Raw genomic sequence first — 24,698 nt, 5'->3', positions numbered from 1 at the left:
ACCATCGATCACCACATTCTTTTGGAGAGATTGGAACCCAAATTGGTCTACACGGACAAGTTCTGGCCTGGTTAAGATCTTAAGATCTTTGTCCTCTGATAAATCAACTGTAAATGTCGGTGTTCCTCAAGGCTCCATTTTAGGACCACTATTATTTTCACTATATATTTTACCTCTTGGTGATGTCATTCGGAAACATAATGTTAACTTTCACCGTGGATGACAGCTGTACATTTCGATGAAACATGGTGAAGCCCCAAAATTGCTCTCCCTGGAAGCCTGTGTTTTAGACATAAGGAAGTGGATGGCTGCAAATGTTCTACTTTTAAACTCAGACAAAACAGAGATGCTTCTTCTAGGTCCCAAGAAACAAAGAGATCTTCTGTTGAATCTGACATGGTTGTATGGTTAATCTTTATGGTTGTACAGTCGTCTCAAATAAAACTGGGAAGAACCTCGGTGTTACTCTGGACCCTGATCTCTCTTTTGACGAACATATCAAGACTGTTTCAATAAACTTCAGTTAGTGCTAAACACAGATGCTTGAATCTTGACTAGAACCAAAACATTTTATCATATTAATCCAGTGCTAGCCTCTCTACACTGGCTTCCTGTTAAGGCAAGGGCTGATTTCAAGGTTTTACTGCTAACCTACAAATCATTACATGGGCTTGCTCCTAATTGTCTTTCCAATTTGGTCCTGCCATACATACCTACACGTACGCTACGGTCACAAGACGCAGACCTCCTTACTGTCCCTAGAATTTCTAAGCAGCTGGAGGCAGGCAGCTAAGCAGCTGGAGGCAGGGCTTTCTCCTACAGAGCTCCATTTTAATGGAATGGTCTGCCTAACCATGTGAGAGATGCAGACTCGGTCTCAACCTTTAAGTCTTTATTGAAGACTTATCTCTTCAGTAGGTCCTATGATTGAGTGTAGTCTGGCCCAGGAATGTGAAGGTGAACGGAAAGGCACTGGAGCAACAAACCGCCCTTGCTCTGCCTGGCCGGTTCCCCTCTCTCCACTGGGATTCTCTGCCTCTAACCCTATTACAGGGGCTGAGTCACTGGCTTACTGGTGGTCTTCCATGCCATCCCTAGGAGGGGTGCGTCACTTGAATGGGTTGAATCACAAACGTGATCTTCCTGTCCGGGTTGGCGCCCCCCCATGGGTTGTGCCGTGGCGGAGATCTTTATGGGCTATACTCGGCCTTGTCTCAGGATGGTAAGTTGGTGGTTGAAGATATTCCTCTAGTGGTGTGGGGGCTGTGCTTTGGCAAGTGGGTGGGGTTATAGCCTCCCGACACCTTCTGTCTCAGCCTCCAGTACTTATGCTGCAGTAGTTTGTGTCGGGGGGCTAGGGTCAGTCTGTTATATCTGGAGAATTTCTCCTGTCTTATCCGATGTCCTGTGTGAATTTAAGTATGCTCCCTCTAATTCTCTTTCTCTCTCTTTCTTTCTTTCTCTCTCGGAGGACCTGAGCCCTAGGACCATGCCTCAGGACTACCTGGCCTGATGACTCCTTGCTGTCCCCAGTCCACCTGGCCGTGCTGCTGCTCCAGTATCAACTGTTCTGCCTGCGGCTATGGAACCCTGACCTGTTCACCGGACAAGCTACCTGTCACAGACCTGCTGTTTTCAACTCTCTAGAGACAGCAGGAGCAGTAGAGATACTCTGAATGATCGGCTATGAAAAGCCAACTGACATTTACTCCTGAGGTGCTGAACTGTTGCACTGACAACCACTATGATTATTATTATTTGACCCTGTTGGTCATCTATGAACATTTGAACATCTTGGCCATGTTCATAATCTCCACCCGGCACAGCCAGAAGAGGACTGGCCACCCCTCATAGCCTGGTTCCTCACTACGTTTCTTCCTAGGTTCTGGCCTTTTTAGGGAGTTTTTCCTAGCCACCGTGCTTCTACACCTGCATTGCTTGCTGTTTGGAGTTTTAGGCTGGGTTTCTGTACAGCGCTTTGTGACATCAGCTGTTGTAAGAAGGGCTTTATAAATACATTTGATTGAAAGTACCCCCAATGTTTTTTGAACTGCCTGGACATCTGAAGCTGTAAACTACCATCGACCATGAACTCCCAGATCCCTACATTTGTTTTTGTTTTCAAAGCGACTTTGAGATTCTTGTTTGTAATGAAAAGTGCTATATACAGAGCCTGAAATGTGGCAAAAGGTCGCAAAGTTCAAGGGGGCCGAATACTTTCGCAAGGCACTGTAAAATACATGTATTATTAATGTCAGCTCTGCACACAGCGTCCTGATAATACACATAAGTCCCCACAATGTCAGGACGACACACATCCTCATAATGACTGTCTCTTCGATGACCTAGCCTCTGCATTACACCCACACTTTGGATTTTCAGAAACTTATCATGGCTTCTTTCTCTCAACCCGATGCCAGGCTTTCTTATGCTTTTGTTGTCGCGGAGAAGGAGACTGAGGAGAAGAGAAGCCGGTGGGGCAGAACTGATGCAAATAAATGTGCCGTCTGCTACTAGCAGCTGCTGATAAAAGTGGGAGCGGAGAGAGAGTGGGGGTAATGCAGGGGCCCGGCAAGGCAAAACAAATGGAGTGATTAGGGCACCGGTTGGAAACGGCGTGCAGGCAGGACACAGATAGCACCGTCTGCCATTACCCAAACACTGCAGGGGGGAGCGCAGTCACTTACAAACACATGGGCACATACGTACGTGGGCAAAAGCAGTCACGCACACGTGCACGCATACACACACATACACACACAGTCACACATTGCAGGCTGCACTATTGCATCCCAAGTGACACCACTGTACCTTCCCCAATCAGGCCAGATTCTACTGTACCTATGGAAGAGGGATATGGTTGATGGCTCACAATAAGGTGTCCTATAATGAGATGGGTAGCCAGCGGCCAGTGAGACGTGTTGTCTAAAGGTTAAATGCAGCCCAACATCGGGTTAGGAGATACATTTTATCATAATCTATACCCATTTTTAAATCCTCCCTTTTCGGTCCGGGTTACATTACTAATAGTACACATTTCCAGCACACACACAAATGCACGCACACACACACACTCACACACACAAACATAGAAGCACTCCCACAGGCTGACAGGCACGCAGGCATGCACACACGTACACTCACACACAACATTCATCACCTAACCCGATATTAGGCTGTTTTGAACCTTTACTTAACATGCCAAGGAGAGTGATGGAGTGCTGCATCAGATGACCTGGCCTCCACAATCACCCGATCTCAACCCAATTGAGATGGTTGGGATGAGTTGGACCACAGAGTGAAGGAAAAACAGCCAACAAGTGCTCAGCATATGTGGGAACTCCTCATATAGCTGGTTGAGAGAATGCCAAGAGTGTGCAAAGGGTGGCTACTTTGAAGAATCTAAAATATATTTTGATTTGTTTTACACTTTTTTGGTTACTACATGATTCCATGTGTTATTTCATAGTTTCGATGTCTTCACTATTATTCTACAATGTAGAAAATTGTAAAAATAAAGAAAAACCCTTGAATGAGTAGGTGTGTCCAAGCTTTTGACAAGGTAATGTCTGTCATGCTGTCCAGTATTGATGAGAAATTACACTCTATTCAGTCCAAGAATAAAGGCCCTAATCTCAATTAAACCAAAAACACCACTCTTCTACCAGTGATATTGGATATGTGGACTCACGCAGTCAACAAAGCTATGTAGTGTGAAGAGTATTGATTCTTAACATGGACTTGCTATGAGAATGCTGTTGTCAAAATATTGCTACTGACAATTACTAATTTTGAGTAGAATGTGGAGTCTACAATATCATTAGGTGTCACGGATCACCCCGGTACTGATGCTCATTCTGTTCACCAGTTCCGGAGGTCTACGTCACCGGCTTTCTAGGCTACACTGAATGGGATTCATTACCACCAACCCCGGACTGTCTTGTCTGATTACGCATACCTGGTTCCCATTTCCCCTGATTAGTATGTTATGTCTGTTCCCTCCGTCTTTGTCGGTTATTGTTCCCATGTCCGTTGGTCGTGTGAGTACCTATGAGTTGGTGCAGCTGTTATGCTGTGTGCTTTATATATATTGTGTATTAAGGGTATCGTCCCGTGCCGTTCAACGAGGTTTACCCTCGCTCTTTTGTTTGGTTACAGCCCAGTGTTTTTGTATACGTGTTTGTTTTGGGTGTATTAAAAACCCCTATTGTGTATTCCTGCGCCTGTCTCCAAAATCCTTTATACCAGCATGATATTAGGTTAGTCTAGTGAGTTTATGGAAATGATCAAAACATCCCTTTTTCAGGTCTCATTCAAAAGCTAACGTGCTAAGAAAAATGCTATACACACACAAGCCAACCTTGACTCAAATCACTCGTATATATCTGGTATTCAAGGTTGACTCCGCAATCAATATCCTACCTTATACTTCTGCACGTAACACAAACACAACTAATCTAACTGCAAAAAAAAAAATAGATGACTTAACTCACAAACCTTCAGAGATGACTATGTACAGTAGCAGGTATTTAGCGCTTATAAAGGCTTTATGAAGACTGTATGAATGCATACATAATGGGGGCTACAGTAAAGTGTTACCTGTGATGGCAAAATATTGTCAGGAGTAGTTGTCGCCGAGACGAGAAAAAAAAACAGGTTTGTGGCTAATTGGCTGCACAACTATGTGGATGGATGAGTTTAGGATTTACTGTCCATGGTAATACAGTTCTTTCTATATCTTCCCTCCTGCTCACCAGATACACAACTTGATTCTACAGTGCAGGTCTTTATCACCAGAGAATACACCAAGGCTGACAGACAAATGAGGAGGGTGTATGTACGTGTGTGAATGTGTATATGCGCATACGTGTGAGTGTGCATGTATTTGTGAGTGCCATTGTGCATATCTCTGTGTGTGTGTGTGTGTGTGATGGCAGACACAATTCAGGATTGGGATATGTGTGGGGGCGGTTCCCTTTCCCAAACCATCTTCGGTGGAGGTCTGAGTCACAACCCTCCCACTCCTCCCCCTCACCCCTCCTAAGAGAGAGAGTGAGCGAAACAAGAGTGAGTGAAACAATGGGAAGATTAAATTCCATTGGTGTCCATGGAGACCGCAGGACATTCCACATGTCGCACTGATAAGGGGGGGATTAATTGTATAGAAAAGTGTGTCAAAATGGTGTTAACCCTAAAACCATTGAGCTGAGGTACCGCAAATCCCCCTCTGAATCCTTATCTGGGCTTAGAAATGGGACTGCCGAATGTCAAGCAAAAGAAGAGAGTGTGAGAGAGAGGGCTACGACTATATCTATGCCAGTCAAAGCATAATCAAACTGTGCTCGAAACAAGAGCTTGGATATAAAAAGCCACAGGCTTTCAGATATGTACCAAGTCTCAAGGGGCGTTAGAAGAGCGCAAGAAAGAAAGAGAGAGAGAGAGAGAGAGACCTTGACAAATTATAGACACAGTGAACACAGCCTTGCCATTGAGAAGGGTAGACACAGGAAAACATGTCTCGCTGTAGAGGAAAGGCTGTGCAAACACTGCACCACAGCAGTGATGTACACAAAATGTAAAAAAATATATAAAACACCTTATTCAAGGTGATCTGAAAGGTTAAAGACCGTCACTTGAAAAATGACGAAAAGCGCCAACATCACTGTTGTTTGTCTCTCTTGAGCCACCGTAGCAACGACATATAAAATAGTCCAAATTAAATCAAGAAATGTGTTATTAATTTTGACGTTTTTGCCAAGGAAGTCTTAATAGCGCACGCAATTTATATCTACCTAAGATATTTGGTGCAGTATGTCTCAAGTGAACATGTTTTGCATGGAAACTAGTCGTCTCTCGTTGAATGACGAAGGGGAGTAGACTTTGGCTACCAAAATTGGAATTGCCTGAGCAAAAAAGCAAAAAAACACAAAAAAAACAGCCGAAGATCAAAACGAACAAAAACGTCACTAAATCTCTTCATAATATAGAACGGTTTCAACTGGAAAGCATGCGGTAAGCCTAAAGGATCGCCTGAAGCAGGGTTGTGGTTCTCTCTTTCCCTATCCCCTCCCTCTCTCTCTCTCTCTCTCTGTAAAACCTGTGATTAGAGGAAATGTATGCCCTGTCTCTCCCTCATCCTCGACTGTCTATGTTTCCAATGATCAGAGAGCAAGCAGACTTCTATGAAGAATATGCTACCTTGTGTGCTGTGTGTGCGAGCCTACCAACGTGTGTGTCTCCATATGTGTGTGTGCTGTGTGTGCGAGCCTACCAACGTGTGTGTGTCTCTGTATGTGTGTGTGCTGTGTGTGCGAGCCTACCTACATGCGTGTGTCTCCGTATGTGTGTGTGCTGTGTGTGCGAGCCTACCTACATGCGTGTGTCTCCGTATGTGTGTGTGCTGTGTGTGCGAGCCTACCAACGTGTGTGTCTCCGTATGTGTGTGTGCTGTGTGTGCGAGCCTACCAACGTGTGTGCGTGTGTGTCTCCGTATGTGTGTGTGTGATTGCGTGCATACCTACATGTGTGTGTATCTGTGTGTCCGCGTATGTGGGTCTTTCTACAAATAAAGGGGTCAAAGTGTGACATCATGGTCAACATTTCATTAAAATATGATTTTCTTTCAGCTTCACTTGTGTAGTTCAAGGATTAACAGTCTAGATAGCCACAATGAGACCATAACTCCACCTAGGAACCACAAAACATCTACATGTCATTCAAAATGTCACATGAAACATGGACACCGCATGTTTCTTTGTCATGCTTAGTAGCCAGGTCTGGTTGTGATTTGGTTAACTTCTCTATCATTAGCCATGCTAACCTTCCTGCAGAATTTTGTTTTATAGTTGTCATGATCATATAATACAATGGGTTCTGTCAAGAAAATCATTGACAACAATAATAATCAATAATGAAATACACTCTTCAAGCTGTGTGTGTGTGCTTGCGTGCGTGCGTGTGTGTGTATGTGTGTGTGTGTGTATGTGTGTGTGTGTGTGTGTGTGTGTGTGTGTGTGTGTGTGTGTGTGTGTGTGTGTGTGTGTGTATGTGTGTGAGAGAGAGAGAGAGAGAGAGAGAGAGAGAGAGAGAGAGAGAGAGAGAGAGAGAAAGAGAGAGAGAGAGAGAGAGAGAGAGAGTGTCTGAAAGCTAGCTGTCAAATGCTTTCTTCGTCTTTCCTTTTTTCCTTCACTCCTTGCCGCCCTTTGAAAGTGCATTGGAGCCCGAGGGGAAGAACCATCTCACCTCTCCCCCAATGTGCTTTTAAAGGGAGGTGAGGAATGGAGGAAACAAGGGGAGAATCTCAATTGCATTTCCGTAATTCTTCACGTCCTCTCTCCTCGCCTCCTTCTCAAAACCCAATCAATTAGAAAGTGAGAGGGGTGGGACCCCTCCTGGGGCGGGACCCCTCCTGGGGCGGGACCTCTCCCCTCATGATAGTCTTTCATGGTTGAGGGTTGAGGAGAATTTGACTACTTCTCTGCTAGTCTTTGAAAAAGAAATATGGTGTATTGAAGTGTTTCACAGCTATTAACATTTTTAGACAGCACCAGAGTCAGTGACTGAGTGTGTGAGTGTGTGTGTGAGTGAGTGAGTGAGTGAGCGAGCGAGTGACTGACTGAGCTACCATCAGTGGTGTAAAGTACTTAAGTAAAAATACCTTATAGTACTACTTAAGTAGTTTTGGCGGTATCTGGCGGTGTCTTTACTTTACCATTTATAATTTTGACAACTTTCCTAAAGAAAATAATGTACTTTTTACTTCACACATTTTCCCTGAAACCCAAAAGTACTTTACATTTTGAATGCTTAGCAGGACAGGAGAATGGTCCAATTCACACTTATCAAGAGAATGTCCCTGGTCAACCATATTGCCTCTGATCTGGCGGACTCATAGCACACATGATTGTTAGTATATGATGTCTGCACAATTGAGAGCATCCTGTCGGGCTGTATCACCGCCTGGTACCAGTGAGCATTTCTTGTAGTGGACAACTGTTTGTGAATACTTTAAGATATAAAGGGGGAACATGCGTAGACACATTCAATATAATTTGTGAGTTGAAATCAAAAACACATGTTTAAGCTCTTTCTCGTGTTTGGAGTCTCCATAGATTTGCCAAAACTCTTGTGGCAAAAAAACACATGACCTTTCTTTCCTTACACTTTATGATACTGTTGTTTGTTGTTCTAACGTACTGTATACTAAGCGTTGAACGATTGAATTACACATTGAACGTGATCCTGTACAATCCCTGGATGTTGCTGTCAGACTCTTTTCTTGTATGTAGATCTCAGATGTGCACAGTAACCTCGTAACATTTCATATCTCCCTTACGGAACAGTTGCCATTGCTCACATTTCCCAAATAGTGTGTGCGATTGCAAAATGGAATGCTTCTAACAGAAAGAGTAACCTTAACATCATTGATAAAACATAAATGAATACCGTCATCAATGGCGTTCTTCAATAACGATGCATAATGGTTGCATTTGATGTCTGCTGATTCAGGAAAGGTATTTTCTGAATGACAGGCAAGTGATGAAGAGCTTGTGTGATACCGCACGCGGTTGAACAACAGCCAAAGTGTGCGAACGAGAGTTTATCTCGAGGCTTGACAGAACATTTGTGTGTCCGTTGTTACAGCGGTCAAGATAATTAGCCTACGTCGTGGACAACATGAAGTCAAGATCCCTGAGGTAAAACGACGGTCCGTGTACATTTTGATTGTTTGTTTTCCGAGTTGAAATGGAGCAATCGGGAACGTGAAAACGGACTATATAAAATAAAATAGTTTCCTTGGTTTTATATATAAAACAAATAAACGACTTGATAATTAGATCATCACATGCCGGTGGAGTTAAATGTGGAATACCTGCCATTGGTCAAGCGCACAGCCGACACTTCCTGTCCTTTCAAAGTAGGAGTTGACCCTTCTAACTCCATTCTATGAATCTATGATCTATTAATTAATCCATTAATAGCTGCCCATACATGCCAAGATTAGGGGAGATTTCTCAATTTCTGAATAAGATGAACTGTTTATGGAACTGCTGTTACTGTACATGGTTAGCTGACAGATATATCATAACTACCTAGCCAACCATTGGCAATTGTATTCAATGATGTCGTACAGCCGAAACAACAGTGTCTATTGCTAGACTAGAGATATGCCCGTGGATATAGTTAGTCAGTGGTTGCACATCTAACTAGCTGGAATGAAGCAAGGATGTGAATAGTAGACAAGGTCCCCAGCTACCAGAACTGACGGATCAGCCTGAGGGTGCAGAGTGTGTGTGTCCAGCTGACACCTGTGCAAATCTGTTTAAGCAATGGAATGAATCATCCAATTAATGCCTCAAGTGTCGTGTTGAAGGTCCACCACAAACCCGGAGGGTTGTGGGGTACTGTCCAGAAACAACCCCTAGCTAGCCCTGAACCCGTAGACACTTGTGGAGATCTGAGAGGATTGGACAGGTGTATGCAATACCACCCAAATTCCTCCTAAACCTATCCAAGGGTAAGGTGGAGCTCTCACCATGTTACCACCCATCAATCCTTCTCAGATCTCCACAAGTGTCTAGACTCTGGAGGGTAGGGGATAGGAGTTGTTTCAGGCCATGGCCATCATGGTAGCCAGTGGTGGAAAAAGTACCCAAACAACATACTTGAGTAAAAGTAAAGATACCTTAATAGAAAATGACTCAAGGAAAAGTTGAAAGTCAACCAGTAAAATTCTACCTGAGTAAAAGTCTAAAAGTATTTGATTTGAAATATACTTAAGTATCAAAAGTAAATGTAATTTAAAAATATATACTTAAGTATCAAATGCAAAAGTATAAATCATTTAAAATTCCTTACATGAATCAAACCCAACAAGCACCATTTTCTTTTTTATTTATTTACAGATAGCCAAGGGCACACTACAACACTCAAATCAAAACAAATGTTATTGGTCACATACATACATTTAGCAGATGTTATTGCAGGTGTAGCGAAATGCTTGGGTTCCTAACTCCAACAGTGCAGTAATATCTAACAATTCACAACAATACACACAAATCTAAAGTTAAATAATGGAATTAAGAAATATATAAATATTAGGACCGCATTGTCGGGGTGGCATTGACTAAAATACAGTAGAATAGAATACAGTATATACATATGAAATGAGTAAAGCAGTACAGTATGTAAACATTATTAAAGTGACTAGTGTTCTATTATTAAAGTGACCAGTAATTTCATGTCTATGTATATAGGGCAGCAGCCTCTAAGGTGCAGGGTTGAGTAACCGAGGGGTAGCCGGCTAGTGATGACTATTTAACAGTCTGATGGCCTTGAGATAGAAGCTGTTTTTCAGTCTCTCGGTCCCAGCTTTGATGCACCTGTACTGACCTCACCTTCTGGATGGTAGCGGGGTGAACAGGCAGTGGCTCGGGTGGCTGATGTCCTTGATGATCTTTTTGGCCTTCCTGTGACATCGGGTGCTGTTGGTGTCCTGTATGGCAGACAGTGTGCCCCCACTGATACATTGGGCAGACCGCACCACCCTCTGGAGAGCCCTACGGTTGTGGGCGGTGCAGTTTGTAGAAAGACCTGTGTGTGTGTGTGTGTGTGTGTGTGTGTATCCTTACGTGTGGGTGAAACGGAGATAATGGCCATCCTGCTGCAGGCATTCAAGGACGTCGAATCTAAAGCAAATATGGTAATTTATGTTGTTGGCATTGTGCGCTTAAATAAACAACACCATGTCCCTGTATCTCATCTCAACCGATACGTCACCATGGTTATGCTACCTAGCAACAAGCGAGTGCGAGAGCCTATTTTAGCTTCAGCTGTGGCTGCACAGTCGCCTCTATGCAGGGGACACCATTTTTAAAGACCTTGAACATGCTAAAATGCTTGCCTTCTCAAACAGCACAAGTGGTGGGCCTGAATAGCATTATCCGAGCTACACCAACCCTCCTACCTACCATCTGCAATACACAGTGTGTGTGTGCCTGTGTGTGTCTGTAAAACAGCTTTACACACTGAAATGCGCCATAGCAGCCTCTCGGAGGATTAATTGTTTTAACCTTTATTTAACCTTTATTTAACTAGGCAAGTCAGTTAAGAACAAATTCTTATTTTCAATGACGGCCTAGGAACAGTGGGTTAACTGCCTGTTCAGGGGCAGAACGACAGATTTGTACCTTGTCAGCTCGGGGGTTTGAACTTGCAACCTTCCGGTTACTAGTACAACACTCTAACCACTAGGCTACCCTGCCGCCCCAGGGCAGGAATGATCGTGCAGTACACGGAAAAGGCTTGTTAGCATGCTATCCCATGATCCAAGCGAATAATTCCATTCCCGATTGTTGTGTCTAATCTAATAGGCTAATGTTGTTATAGCACCCATGCAAACCATCAACTCAACTTAAAGACCAGAGAGCATAAATGTAGACACAATGACTATGAGGAAAAATGGGTGTTCTTTTTCACAGTTTGCACACACTAGTGGGAGCTGTCATCATCTGACCAGTGTGTACTGTGTGTACTATCCAGGCGAGCTAGTTTTTTGTTGTTTAGTTTATTAATTCAACCATTTAAAAAAACAAGTGCTCATAAAACTTGAAAAAGCCATACATGCACATGAATAAGTTCATAGAGGACGACACACAATAAAGTCTGGGACTTATTTCCATTGTGGTCCTCTTGAGACAAGATGGCTAGACAGGATCAAACACAGTGTGGCAGAGAAATAATCAAACAAAAACAGAGAAGAAGAACATCTATCTTATCATTTTCAGTTACATCATAGGGGTTATTCATATGGGCACAGAAGACATAAAACAGATTTTTACCTCATTTTTAAAGCTGTCCAGAGAGGACGTTGTTTTTATAGGCAGAGGCAACTCATTCCATTCTGAGGCCCCAGTATACAAGAAAGTACCTTTTCCAGCATTACTCCTGAACCTGTATAAGCACACATCAGCAACACCTGATCTGGTGCTGTGATTGTGTGCATCCCTAACACGAGCAAAGTAATCACTTATATCTGGGCGCAGGACCATGAATACTCCTGTAAACCAAACCTAGTCTAATCTGGGATACCCTAGCCTCAACAGGCAACCAGTTTAGTTCCTGAAAGCAGCTCCTGCCTATGTGAGTACATGGACTCACCTTCAATACTACCCTGATCAGCTTATACTGGGCTATCTGGAGCTTCCCATTCATACGTTTAGATAAGCCCCCAAACCAGGAAGTACTAGCATAGTCAAAATGGCATTGAATGAGGGCAGGAGCTAGCATTTTCAAATCAAATGTATTTATATAGCCCTTCTTAGATCAGCTGATAACACATTATCAAGCAGCTTGGACTTTCTAGCTAATAATGCATTTGTCGCACATACTGTATGCACATTTGAAATTGAGGCAAATCACACAGTCCAGCATATAAACAAGTAAACAAGACCTTGTGATCCTTAGCAGATTTGATCCTGTTTACAGTACGGTTCAGGCTTATGGTCTGACGAGCCAAACGAAGGGACAGGGCTCATACTGAACAGACTTAAGGTCTGGGGACATCACACACTGTGTCTGGAAGGTGAGGATGTGGTGTGTGGGTGGGTGGGGGTGTGGTGCATATGTGAGAGAAAAAGAGACAGAGAGAAAGAGCGAGTGTGTGTATGGGTAGGTGAGTGTGTGTGGGTGTGTGTGCGTGGGTGGGTGCATGAGGAATGGTGCGGGTTGGTTAAGCATTCCGGGCGCTACGAATTAAATGGTATTATTCTTTTTGGTTTTATTATTATTATCATGCCAGTTCAGCCATTAAAACACAGCCAGAGTGATAGCCTGTACAAAACAAACCTGTGTGGTCACCTTTGACCCTGAAACAAAACTACATCTTATCTACTCTTACCCTACCCACTCACCGGAACAAAAGAAAAGCGAGAGAGAAATAAATAAATAAAGAATAAACAAAGCCGAAAGTGCTGAGGAGAGAGAGAACACTACACTCCAGGTCATGGAGGGAGGGAAGGAGGGAAGAGAGGAAAATTAAATGAAGTACGTCGTGTTTGTGCTCAGCTGAATTCATGCTTCTTCTCCTTTTATTTATTTCATCTTTTATAAAACCGCACAGCAGCAGAAGCATCAGGCGCAACCCTGTGGCTCTGCTACTAACACAAGAGTTCACAGGTGTGAACAGTAGGCCTCCATTGTAACTTGCCACAGGCGCAGCTGCACACAAGCTATCCAATTTAAAGGTGCACACAGGCTATTCAATTTGCAATTGAGCCCTAATCCCTTTGTGGAGGTGTCAACACTTCAGACACAGTGCTGTCAATCATCAACTGAGGTGTACGGTGTTAAAAGTCATGCCATTAAAGACTCTCACATTGCAGACATATGTGTGACTCGTTTCAGGAAACTAGACGTATGTTGCGCGTCACTACCATAGGAAAAGCCATTTAAACGTAAACTTTATTTTTGGGCAGAAATGCCTTCTGGAATATGTGAACTTTTATGTGCCTTAATAGCAAACTTGTATGCCACCTGTAAATACAACTACAATTGTTAAATTACGTTTGTTTAGCCGCAGAAAAAGTCAGCAACCTTCCCGCTAGCCATGATTGGCTGAGATAATGAGTGGGCCGGATAAAGCGAGAGATGAGTTCGGATTGGTCTGCCGTGTAGCGCACTTCTGTCTATAACATGAGCTGGTCAGTATGTGTAGGTAATCAATCAAATTCAATCAAATGTATTTATAAAGCCGTTTTTACATCAGCCGATGTCACAAAGTGCTGTACAGAAAGCCAGCCTAAAACCACAAACAGCAAGCAATGCAAATGTAGAAGCACGGTGGCTAGGAAAAACTCCCTAGAAAGGCCAGAATCTAGAAAGAAACCTAGAGAGGAACCAGGCTCTGAGGCGTGGCCAGTCCTCTAATGTCTGTGCCGGGTGGAGATTATAACAGAACATGGCCAAGATGTTCAAACGCTCATAGATGACCAGCAGGGTCAGTTAATCATAATCAAGTTGGTTGTAGAGGGTGCAACAGGAACACGTCCAGTGAACAGGTCAGGGTTCCACAGCCACAGGCAGAACAGTTCACTTTTTTGAAAGATATCACGTAGCAGAACTACATAAGTGTTGCTCTCCACTTTCTGGAGGACCGAGAATTAGAGTATGATAGCTAAGAAGATGGAGAAAATTCTGGCGTTTGATTGAAAATATGCAGACGGAGTCAAAAAGAGAACGCACAGAAGGCTATTGTGTAAAACACCTGTCTCCGGATTACATCTTCAAATTAAGGGCAGCCATGGCATCCATGACAGAGAGGGAGAAGTGTCCATCCATGTATATCCATCCACATAAGATAGTCTAGCTAGCTAAATGTTTTAGATATTACACATTTCTAACTTGTCAGAAAGTCATTTTCATTTCAAGCTAACACTCTGAGTTTACAAACGGCCAGAACGCACTCTGAGCACACTCTGGCACACCAGATTAAATTTACGAATACACATGTAGTATAAACCAGCCTTTAGTCTTGAAATCTTTGGTTGTTTAGTACATGGCCTCGCATGTGAATCCTTAAAGAGATGGGTGGGGCTAAGGCTTTAGAGGGTGTGAACGATGCTGAATGGTGTAGACAAAGAAGAGCTCTCCAGTAGGGACATTTTCTCAAAAGTGGGGTTACAAGTTTATCAACTTTCAAAGCAGAATTACTTTCTCATTTTTCCTCAACTGGCATGATATACCATTTTCTATTTCTGAGTCTTAACTTTTATCCTATGTAAAAAAACACAATTTCACATTTTGCTACATAAGACTGAATCGAACCGGTCGGTCACATATGAGGCCTACCCACCCATAGCACGCGCTCCAGCAGGTATATTTCACTGGTCATCCCCAAGGCCAACACCTCCTTTGGCCGCCTTTCCTTCCAGTTCTCTGCTGCCAATGACTGGAACGAATTGCAAAAGTCACTGAAGCTGGAGACATATCTCCTTCACTAACTATAAGCATCAGCTGTCAGAGCAGCCTACCAATCACTGCACCTGTACACAGACCACCCAACTACCTCATCCCCATATTATTTTTGTTGTTGTTGCTCTTTTGCACCCCGGTATCTCTACTTGCACATCATCATCTCTGGACCCTGATCTCTCTTTTGAAGAACATATCAAGACCATTTCGAGGACAGCTTTTTTCCATCTACGTAACATTGCAAAAATCAGAAACTTTCTGTCCAAAAATGATGCAGAAAAATTAATCCATGCTTTTGTCACTTCTAGGTTAGACTACTGCAATGCTCTATTTTCCGGCTACCCGGATAAAGCACTAAATAAACTTCAGTTAGTGCTAAATACGGCTGCTAGAATCCTGACTAGAACCAAAAAATTTGATCATATTACTCCAGTGCTAGCCTCTCTACACTGGCTTCCTGTCAAAGCAAGGGCTGATTTCAAGGTTTTACTGCTAACCTACAAAGCATTACATGGGCTTGCTCCTACCTATCTCTCTGATTTGGTCCTGCCGTACATACCTATACGTACGCTACGGTCACAAGACGCAGGCCTCCTAATTGTCCCTAGAATTTCTAAGCAAACAGCTGGAGGCAGGGCTTTCTCCTATAGAGCTCCATTTTTATGGAACGGTCTGCCTACCCATGTCAGAGACGCAAACTCGGTCTCAACCTTTAAGTCTTTACTGAAGACTCATCTCTTCAGTGGGTCATATGATTGAGTGTAGTCTGGCCCAGGAGTGGGAAGGTGAACGGAAAGGCTCTGGAGCAACGAACCGCCCTTGCTGTCTCTGCCTGGCCGGTTCCCCTCTTTCCACTGGGATTCTCTGCCTCTAACCCTATTACAGGGGCTGAGTCACTGGCTTGCTGGGGCTCTCTCATGCCGTCCCTGGAGGGGGTGCGTCACCTGAGTGGGTTGATTCACTGTTGTGGTCATCCTGTCTGGGTTGGCGCCCCCCCCCCCCTTGGGTTGTGCCGTGGCGGAGATCTTTGTGGGCTATACTCAGCCTTGTCTCAGGATGGTAAGTTGGTGGTTGAAGATATCCCTCTAGTGGTGTGGGGGCTGTGCTTTGGCAAAGTGGGTGGGGTTATATCCTTCCTGTTTGGCCCTGTCTGGGGGTGTCCTCGGATGGGGCCACAGTGTCTCCTGACCCCTCCTGTCTCAGCCTCCAGTATTTATGCTGCAGTAGTTTATGTGTCGGGGGGCTGGGGTCAGTTTGTTATATCTGGAGTACTTCTCCTGTCCTATTCGGTGTCCTGTGTGAATCTAAGTGTGCGTTCTCTAATTCTCTCCTTCTCTCTTTCTTTCTCTCTCTCGGAGGACCTGAGCCCTAGGACCATGCCCCAGGACTACCTGACATGATGACTCCTTGCTGTCCCCAGTCCACCTGGCCATGCTGCTGTTCCAGTTTCAACTGACCTGAGCCCTAGGACCATGCCCCAGGACTACCTGACATGATGACTCCTTGCTGTCCCCAGTCTACCTGGCCATGCTGCTGCTCCAGTTTCAACTTCCACCTGACTGTGCTGCTGCTCTAGTTTCAACTGTTCTGCCTTATTATTATTCGACCATGCTGGTCATTTATGAACATTGAACATCTTGACCATGTTCTGTTATAATCTCCACCCGGCACAGCCAGAAGAGGACTGGCCACCCCACATAGCCTGGTTCCTCTCTAGGTTTCTTCCTAGGTATTGGCCTTTCTAGGGAGTTTTTCCTAGCCACCGTGCTTCTCCACCTGCATTGCTTGCTGTTTGGGGTTTTAGGCTGGGTTTCTGTACAGCACTTTGAGATATCAGCTGATGTACGAAGGGCTATATAAATAAATTTGATTTGATTTGATTTGATCATCTGCACATCTATCAATCCAGTGTTGATTCTAAATTGTAATTATTTCACCACTATGGCCTATTTATTGCCTTACCTCCCTAATCTTACTATATTTGCACACACATTATATAGATTTTTCTACTGTTATTGACTGTATGTTTGTCTATACCATGTGTAACTCTGTGTTGTTGTTTTTGTCACACTGCTTTGCTTTATCTTGACCAGGTCGCAGTTGTAAATGAGAACTTGTTCTCAACTGGCCTACCTGGTTAAATAAAGGTGAAAAAAAATGGGGCCTACATAGAATGGAATCCAACCAATAGTGCTTAAAGGTGCTATACTTCAGTGTTTCCTAAACTCTGTCCTTGCGTGCACGTTTTGGTTTTTGCCCTAATACTACACAGCTGATTCATCAAGCTTTGATTATTTGAATCAGCTGTGTAATGCTAGGGACAAAACCAAAACGTGGACCCAGGGGGGGCCTCAGGCCCGAGTTTGGGAAACCCTGCTATACTTAACAATTAAGCGATAACTTAGAGTTATTTTGTACCTTACATATATAATTGTATTTAAATGGACCTCTCTTTCACCTAAAAAAACAAGTACAGGATCAGCCAAAAGTGGGGAGACATTTTGAAGAAAGCCCCATACCTCCCCTTTTCCTTAATCTTCTTTCAAATTCAGGCACAATCTAAATTATAAAAAATGGCTGACCCCAATTATCTATAGTGCTCTCCGGTCTGGATTAAAGAATCACCTTTCATATCCTGCCAAAACTCTCCCCCCACCCTTTGACTCCCCAAACCTTCTTCATATCTGACTCGGAACAAATCCCTCTCTCCATCCCATCCATTCTAGACATCTCAATCAACTTCTTTTGCTTATAGGGGCTCACTAAATATCACTGCAGTCTTCAAAAAAAAATTCAACCCCCCCTCCAGTCTATTTGGCACACAGGGCTTTTTATCATACATGAAGAATCGTTCACTCTGATTGATTTTTAAGAATTGTTGTAAAAAAAAACAACCATTGCCAGTAAGTGGGTGCACAATTTACTTAACACAACGCTTTTTCAACACCTGTTTTTTATTTAATTTTTTATACTAGACTTTTCTGACACTTGAAGCTGTTTGTTTTTACACCTTCAATATATTAACATTAAATCATTATTGTGGCCAATGCCGCTATCTAAAAATACATATTCATAGAAAATCTACATCTAGGGCACATACCTAAGAGCAGTACTTCACGCATTAAGGGAAACGTTAACCCTGAAGTCTTAAAATATGAGAGAAGCAACAATCAATATTAGCCACAGTGTGGGATCTTAAGAATTGAAGTCATATCTGCATGAAGTCACCGTACACTTCGTGACATGTACTAATTATGACCGAGAACCTTCACAGGTCAGCGGGGAGCACCATTGATGATGCAGTGGGCACACAATACTACAGCCCTCTATTGATCACAGCACCCGCAAGCTCACCGACTGTGCACCTGTGTGCACCACGGGCGGCTGGTGGCACATAGATTGGGGAGGGCGCTCTAATAGAAATGGCTGGAACGGCATAAATGGAATGGTATTGAACATGTGTTTGACACCGCTCCATTCACTACATTACATTTATTATTTTCATTTTTGTTTTACCTTTATTTAACTAGGCGAGTCAAAAGGCCTCCTGCTGAGACGGGGGCCTGGGAATTAAAATTTAAAATAAATACAATAACACACATCACAAAACACACATCACGACAAGAGAGACAACACAACACCGCATAAAGAGAGACCTAAGACAACAACATAGTAAAGCAGCAACACACGACAACACAGCATGGTAGCAACCCAACATGACAACAACGTGGTGGAAACACAACATGACAACAACGTGGTGGCAACACAACATGGTAGCAGCACAAAACGTGGTACAAACATTATTGGGCACCAAGGAGCAAGAAGGTAGAGAAAACATCACAAAGGGCAAAAAGGTAGAGAAAGCAATAATTCACACAAAGCAGCCACAACTGTCAGTATGAGTGTCCATGGTTGAGTCTTTGAATGAAGAGATTGAGATCAAACTAGCCAGTTTGAGTGTTTGTTGCAGCTCGTTACAGTCGCTAGCTGCGGCGAACGGAAAAGAGGAGCGACCCAGGGATGTGTGTGCTTTGGGGACCTTTAACAGAATGTGACTGGCAGAACGGGTGTTGTATGTGGAGGATGAGGGCTGCAGTAGTTATCTCAGATAGGGGGAGTGAGGCCTAAGAGGGTTTTATAAATAAGCATCAACCAGTGGGTCTTGCGATGGGTATACAGAGATGACTAGTTTACAGAGGAGCATAGAGTGTAGTGATGTGTCCTATAAGGAGCATTGGTAGCAAATCTGATGGCCGAATGGTAAACAACATCTAGCCGCTCGAGAGCACCCTTACCTTTCCGATCTATAAATTAAGCCCCCGTAATCTAGCATGGGTGGAAGGTCATCTGAATCGGGGTTAGTTTGGCAGCTGGGGCGAAAGAGGAGCGATTACGATAGAGGAAACCACGTCTAGATTTAACTTTAGCCTGCAGCTTTGATATGTGCTGAGAGAAGGACAGTGTACCGTCTAGCCATACTCCCAAGTACTTGTATGAGGTGACTACCTCAAGCTCTAATCTCTCAGAGGTAGTAAAAAGACCTGTTGGAAGAAGGGAATTCTTCTTACCAAACCACATGACCTTTGTTTTGGAGGTGTTCAGAACTAGGTTAAGGGTAGAGAAAGCTTGTTGGACACTCATGAGCCATCCTCCCCTCAGCAGCCTCCTGTGATGTTTATTACCAGTGTTAGAGAGGATATGCTGGTTTCATTTCGACCGAACGCTCCTATCCGTATTTACAGCTCGTATCTCATTAATTGCACGCACTTATCGGGCAATGCTTTTACAACAATTGGGGATAAAACAATAGCACCGGTGCATGGTTTTGATAAGAGACGGAGAGAGAGAAAAAAGGAGAAAGAAAGAAAGAAGACAAATATCTGCCTCAATGGACAAGCGTTGTTCGGGAGGCAGTGGATAACACATACCCTTCTGCTGGAAACGGGGCTAATATTTTCTCGAAGGACTCAACCTCCAATAAATTACGCTCACATTTAATAAGCTATCTTGTGCCAAATCGCAGACTCCTTTAGCATCTATCCATTCACCTAATTAATCAGGTACCCATACATTACTAGCTTGTTTTATTCCATATTTGTACCCCGGTAAAAAGAAGAAGATGAGCCAAGGCCTCTAATTAGGAATGATTATCTATTTTCCGTAATGAGAATTGATGGCTTCTCTTCTGTTCCACAAAGCCCTTTCTTTCTTTCTCGCACCCTCTCCTCTCCTTCTTTCCTCCCACCTAACCACAAAGACACCCCTACGAGTGCAAATCAGGGCCCTTATATAAAATGAGAGGCTAAATCAGGCACTATATGATTAATGGACATAATTTCCGGAGGCCTTGAGTCGCATGCCAACGAGCCCACTTCACCTTGCAAAGCTTTCTGGTGATTCGATTTAGACGGTGTCACAGAAGTCAAACAGCTTACTGACGAGTGTCGTCTTGTACCCCCCCCCCCCCATCGTAGCCCCTGACCCCTTCTGCCACGCATGTTCCTCTCGAAACCAGGAGAACTTAATTAGATCACCTAACTTCCCATCTGACTTCTTACCTCTTCAGGTTTAATAAAAAGAGGGAGATTGAAAGAGCTGTGTAATAGTGGTAGTGGAACAAAAAGATCTAATTCAATGATGTTCTTCCCTCCTTGTCCATTGCATACCAAAATAAACAGTAAGATGGACAGTACTGACAAACCGTATCTCAGAAAGGAAGACAAAGAGCAATAAAGAAAACGACCTACATTTCTATTTCTATTACCTTATGTTAAGATTTCCCACTCCTTAAAACATGCATGAGATTCATCCCCAGAAGAGCCCTGGAAAAAGCCTAAATTAGCACCCTTCAGAAGGTGTGAATAAGCGTACAGTAATCCAGTGACCCCCGTGGGGGTCATTCTCCCTACCTCCCCCTTATCTGTGAACACCAAAATGGCCACACTTTCAATGTCTCTCTCTGTGTGGCATGGCGAGCCCCTGTCTAATGTTATGTAAACAGCGTACTGCCGCCACTCGCTGATTTAACAAATGTTAATATTGCATGAGCAGCGCTTGGGCCTCTTTGATGATAAAAAGTGAGGCAGGCAGCACCAGCTCTCAAAAAACTAGGTCTTCCCCTAAGGGGACGTGCGGATGGAGCGACTCCTTGAGGACTTTGTTTGTTGACTTCTACTTTTTTTTTTACGCCACTTCGGGGGTTTGGCTTAGTGTCGTATCTTCACGGTGACATCACTGCAGTCAGAGAGGAGGATCGTTTTCCCCCCGGTTGAAAACAGGAACCACCAGCATAGTTGAGAGATAATCTTGCAATAAATGCTGGGGGGGAAAAATAAAGGAGAGGCTTGAAAATGTAAAATGCATTAGTTATGAATATGATTGAAGGGGCGCTGTTTGAAAATCATTGACAATCAGATAAAATCATAACAAATCATTGAGAATCATTACAAATCATCACAGTCGTGCTTCGGTATCGAGTTTGACACAGTAGCTAATTGCTATTCAGGGCAGACATTTTGGGCCGGGAAGGTCATCTGCAAGTCCATGTTTAAAAGCAAACCCTTTTGACCCGCCGCTCATCTGGCATAGAGTAACACACACCGAGTAAATGAGGAAAATCTTGTGGCATTCAGACCATCACACAGCTCATTATTCCTTAATTGTCGATGATTTTGAACTCAACCCCTTGGAAAGGGGATCCTGCGTTGACTTGACACGGACAAGAAAAGTGAATATTCTAACCGACTGTACATATTGTAGTATGTGAACTCCGGTGCATTTGATATAGAAACATACACAGGTTTCAGGTTGCAAAGCACTTACAGTAGAAACCTCCTACATGTAATGGACATTTGGGGTCAAAGACCAAGTGCATTTCAGTTGTCTTACGGCATTTCACAAAGCAACATGAATACAGTATCTTTAAATGTCTCAAGGTAGCCATTCTGTCCTTCAAAATGATTGAAGAGCCTTGAGATGTTCCCCGAGATGTTCCCCGAATCCCGGAACTATTTGTCAATGGCAAACAGCGACTGTCCTCTACTGTAGGCTACTGTTCGAAACTCCCAATTGAAATGTATACATGAGAGAGGAAGGGAACGCAAGCGAGAGAGAGAGAAAAAGAAAGAGAGCGAGACAGTGTGTGTGAGTGCGTGTGTGCCTGTGTGTGTGAGAAAGAGTAAGCATTTCAATGTTAGCCTACACCTGTTGTTTACGGGGCATGTGACAATTATAACACTTGATGTGATTTGAGATAGACAGAGAGAAAGAAGAAGTTGTCCGATCTAAAGGAGAAAGATCTCAGAGGTGTACCCTCTTAACAGTACTCCCTCCTTCAGCCGGATGGAGAGATCACAATACCTCTCTTTCTCCTCACCTGTGTTCTGCTTTACCTCTATCCAATATTCCATCAACCCTCCATCTGGAGCCTATTCTCTTCATGTGTCCACAGGGACCGGGCCTTCATTAGTGGCTGTACCAGCACCCGAGAATCCCACACGCACCTCTGCTTCTCACATCCCATCACACAAGTGTGTGTGTATGTGTGTGTGTGCACGCCACAAGACAGTCCAGGCCAGAGGTGATGGAAACCGAAAAATTCCTATGTCTGTTATCGCCCATCTCCAATCTCCCATCTAGTCTCTCTCCCTTTAAAGCTCTTCATTAGGAAGGGTCGCTCGCTCTCTCTCTTCACCCCTGGTTGTCAGAAACAAACTGGCCTGTCAACTGGGTCTTGGATGTCTTTACTGGTGGCTATTTTGGGAGTTTTGCTGAGAGTATAGACGCAGAGGCACACGGAAAGGAACAAGCACACTCACACCGTGAATATCTACAGACACGCAAACAAGGGAACACACACACACACACCCACACAAACACACACACACACACGTGTACTAAAGACAAACCCAGGGGTCTGAGTCAGCAGCGGGGTACTGCAGACTGCAGTTAAGTGGATCACACTCACGTGACCTTGAGAGAACTGTAGAGAACTGCTTCTGGTAGAAGTACAGATTTTTTTATGAACCATTGACCTTGTCGGTCAAGGTAAAATGGCGGTTGGGACGTGGTTTAATTTGCCCTCATAAATTGGTTGTCATATAGATGAGGGTAAAGGAAAGCTCTACGCTCTGGTTCGGTGGCTATGTCCCAAATGACCCCGACTCTCTCTTTAGTGCAATACTTTTTACAAGAGCCAATAGTGCCCTGGTCAAAAGTAAAGCAGGGAATAGGGTGCCATTTTTGACTCAGTCAGTATGTTAGAGATGCAGTTGGAAAAGGGGGAGATCGATATTCCCAATCAATCTAAGCTTCCGGGGAATCGGCTGCCACACTGGGCTACAGACCTGGCTCACTAGAATCCATAAAACTAATAATGTATGGCTTGTGCAGTTCTTGGGCGAAAGGAACACTCCCATTACCAAAGGAAATCATATAGGATTTCCTGTCAAGCTTCGGTTTTCGACATTTGATTTAGACCCAGTGATTCAGTGTGTTATTCAAAACAAGAGGAATCACTCAAAGACAATAAAACGTGGGAACTTCAAATCTGCAATATTAATGATGATCATTTCATTGTTTTTAAGATATTTATTTCTTCCTTTTTCAGTCCTTTGATTTAAAATATCGGAGATATCTATCAGAAGATAATTATACAGTTGAAGTCAGAAGTTTACATACAAGTCAGCCAAATATTTTTAAACTCAGTTTTTCACAATTCCTGACATTTAATCCTCGTAAAAAGTCCCTGTCTTAGGTCAGTTAGGATCACCACTTTATTTTAAGAATGTGAAATGTCAGAATAATAGTAGAGGGCATGATCTTTTTCAGCTTTTATTTCTTTCATCACATTCCCAGTGGGTCAGAAGTTTAAATACACTCAATTAGAATTTGGTAGTATTGCCTGTTTAACTTGAGTCTGTCACGCCCTGACCTTAGAGATCCTTTTAATGTCTCTATTTTGGTTTGATCAGGGCGTGAGTTGGGGTGGGCATTCTATGTTCCTTTTTCTATGTTTTGTATTTCTTTGCTTTGGCCGGGTATGGTTCTCAATCAGGGACAGCTGACTATCGTTGTCTCTGATTGGGAACCATACTTAGGTCGCTTTTTTCCACCTATGTTTTGTGGGTAGTTAGTTAGTGGAAGGCGGGGGCACACGGGGGGTGTGGCTGAGTCAGGTTGGAGACCTGAGCCAACTCCCTGTGCTTACCGTGGCGAGCATGTGACTGGTCAGGCCCAGTGCTATGGGGAAATGCGTACTGTGTCGGGGCTGAGCATTCACATGCCGGTGTGCTCGGTGGCAGCGTCCCGCATTTGCCGGGTGGAAGCGGGCATCCAGCCAGAACGGGTGGTGCCAGCTCTGTGCTCGAGACCGCCAGTGTGCCTCTATGGCCCAAGGTATCCGGTGCCTCAGCCAAGGAAGGGGCCTCCTGTATGTCTCCCCAGCCTGGTGAGTCCTGTGCCTGCTCCCAGAGCCAGGTCTCCTGCGTGTCTCCCCAGGCTGGTGAGTCCTGTGCCTGCGCCCAGCCCGGAGCCTCCAGAGACGGCCTCTAGCCCGGTCCCTCCAGAGTCGCCGTCCAGTGATGCCACCCTACAGCGATGCCCTCCAGTCTGGAGCCTCCAGCATCGCCCTCCAGACAGGAGCCTCCAGAGGTGCCCTTCAGTCCGGAGCCTCCAGAGGCGCCCTTCAGTCCGGAGCTACCAGCGATGCTCTCCAGTCCGGAGCCTCC

The 24,698-nt window shown here is 44.1% G+C and overlaps 1 protein-coding gene across 1 annotated transcript in view; it reads right to left on the bottom strand.

Annotated features, from left to right (window-relative positions):
* The window catches only part of LOC109894191 (catenin alpha-2), a 690,086-nt gene that overhangs the window by 106,802 nt on the left and 558,586 nt on the right, over positions 1–24,698 (bottom strand).

This window comes from Oncorhynchus kisutch, linkage group LG7 (genome assembly GCF_002021735.2).
Source record: "Oncorhynchus kisutch isolate 150728-3 linkage group LG7, Okis_V2, whole genome shotgun sequence".
Classification (NCBI taxonomy): domain Eukaryota; kingdom Metazoa; phylum Chordata; class Actinopteri; order Salmoniformes; family Salmonidae; genus Oncorhynchus; species Oncorhynchus kisutch.
Note: the sequence above shows the minus strand (reverse complement) of the source record. Positions and strands in the feature narration are given on the sequence as shown.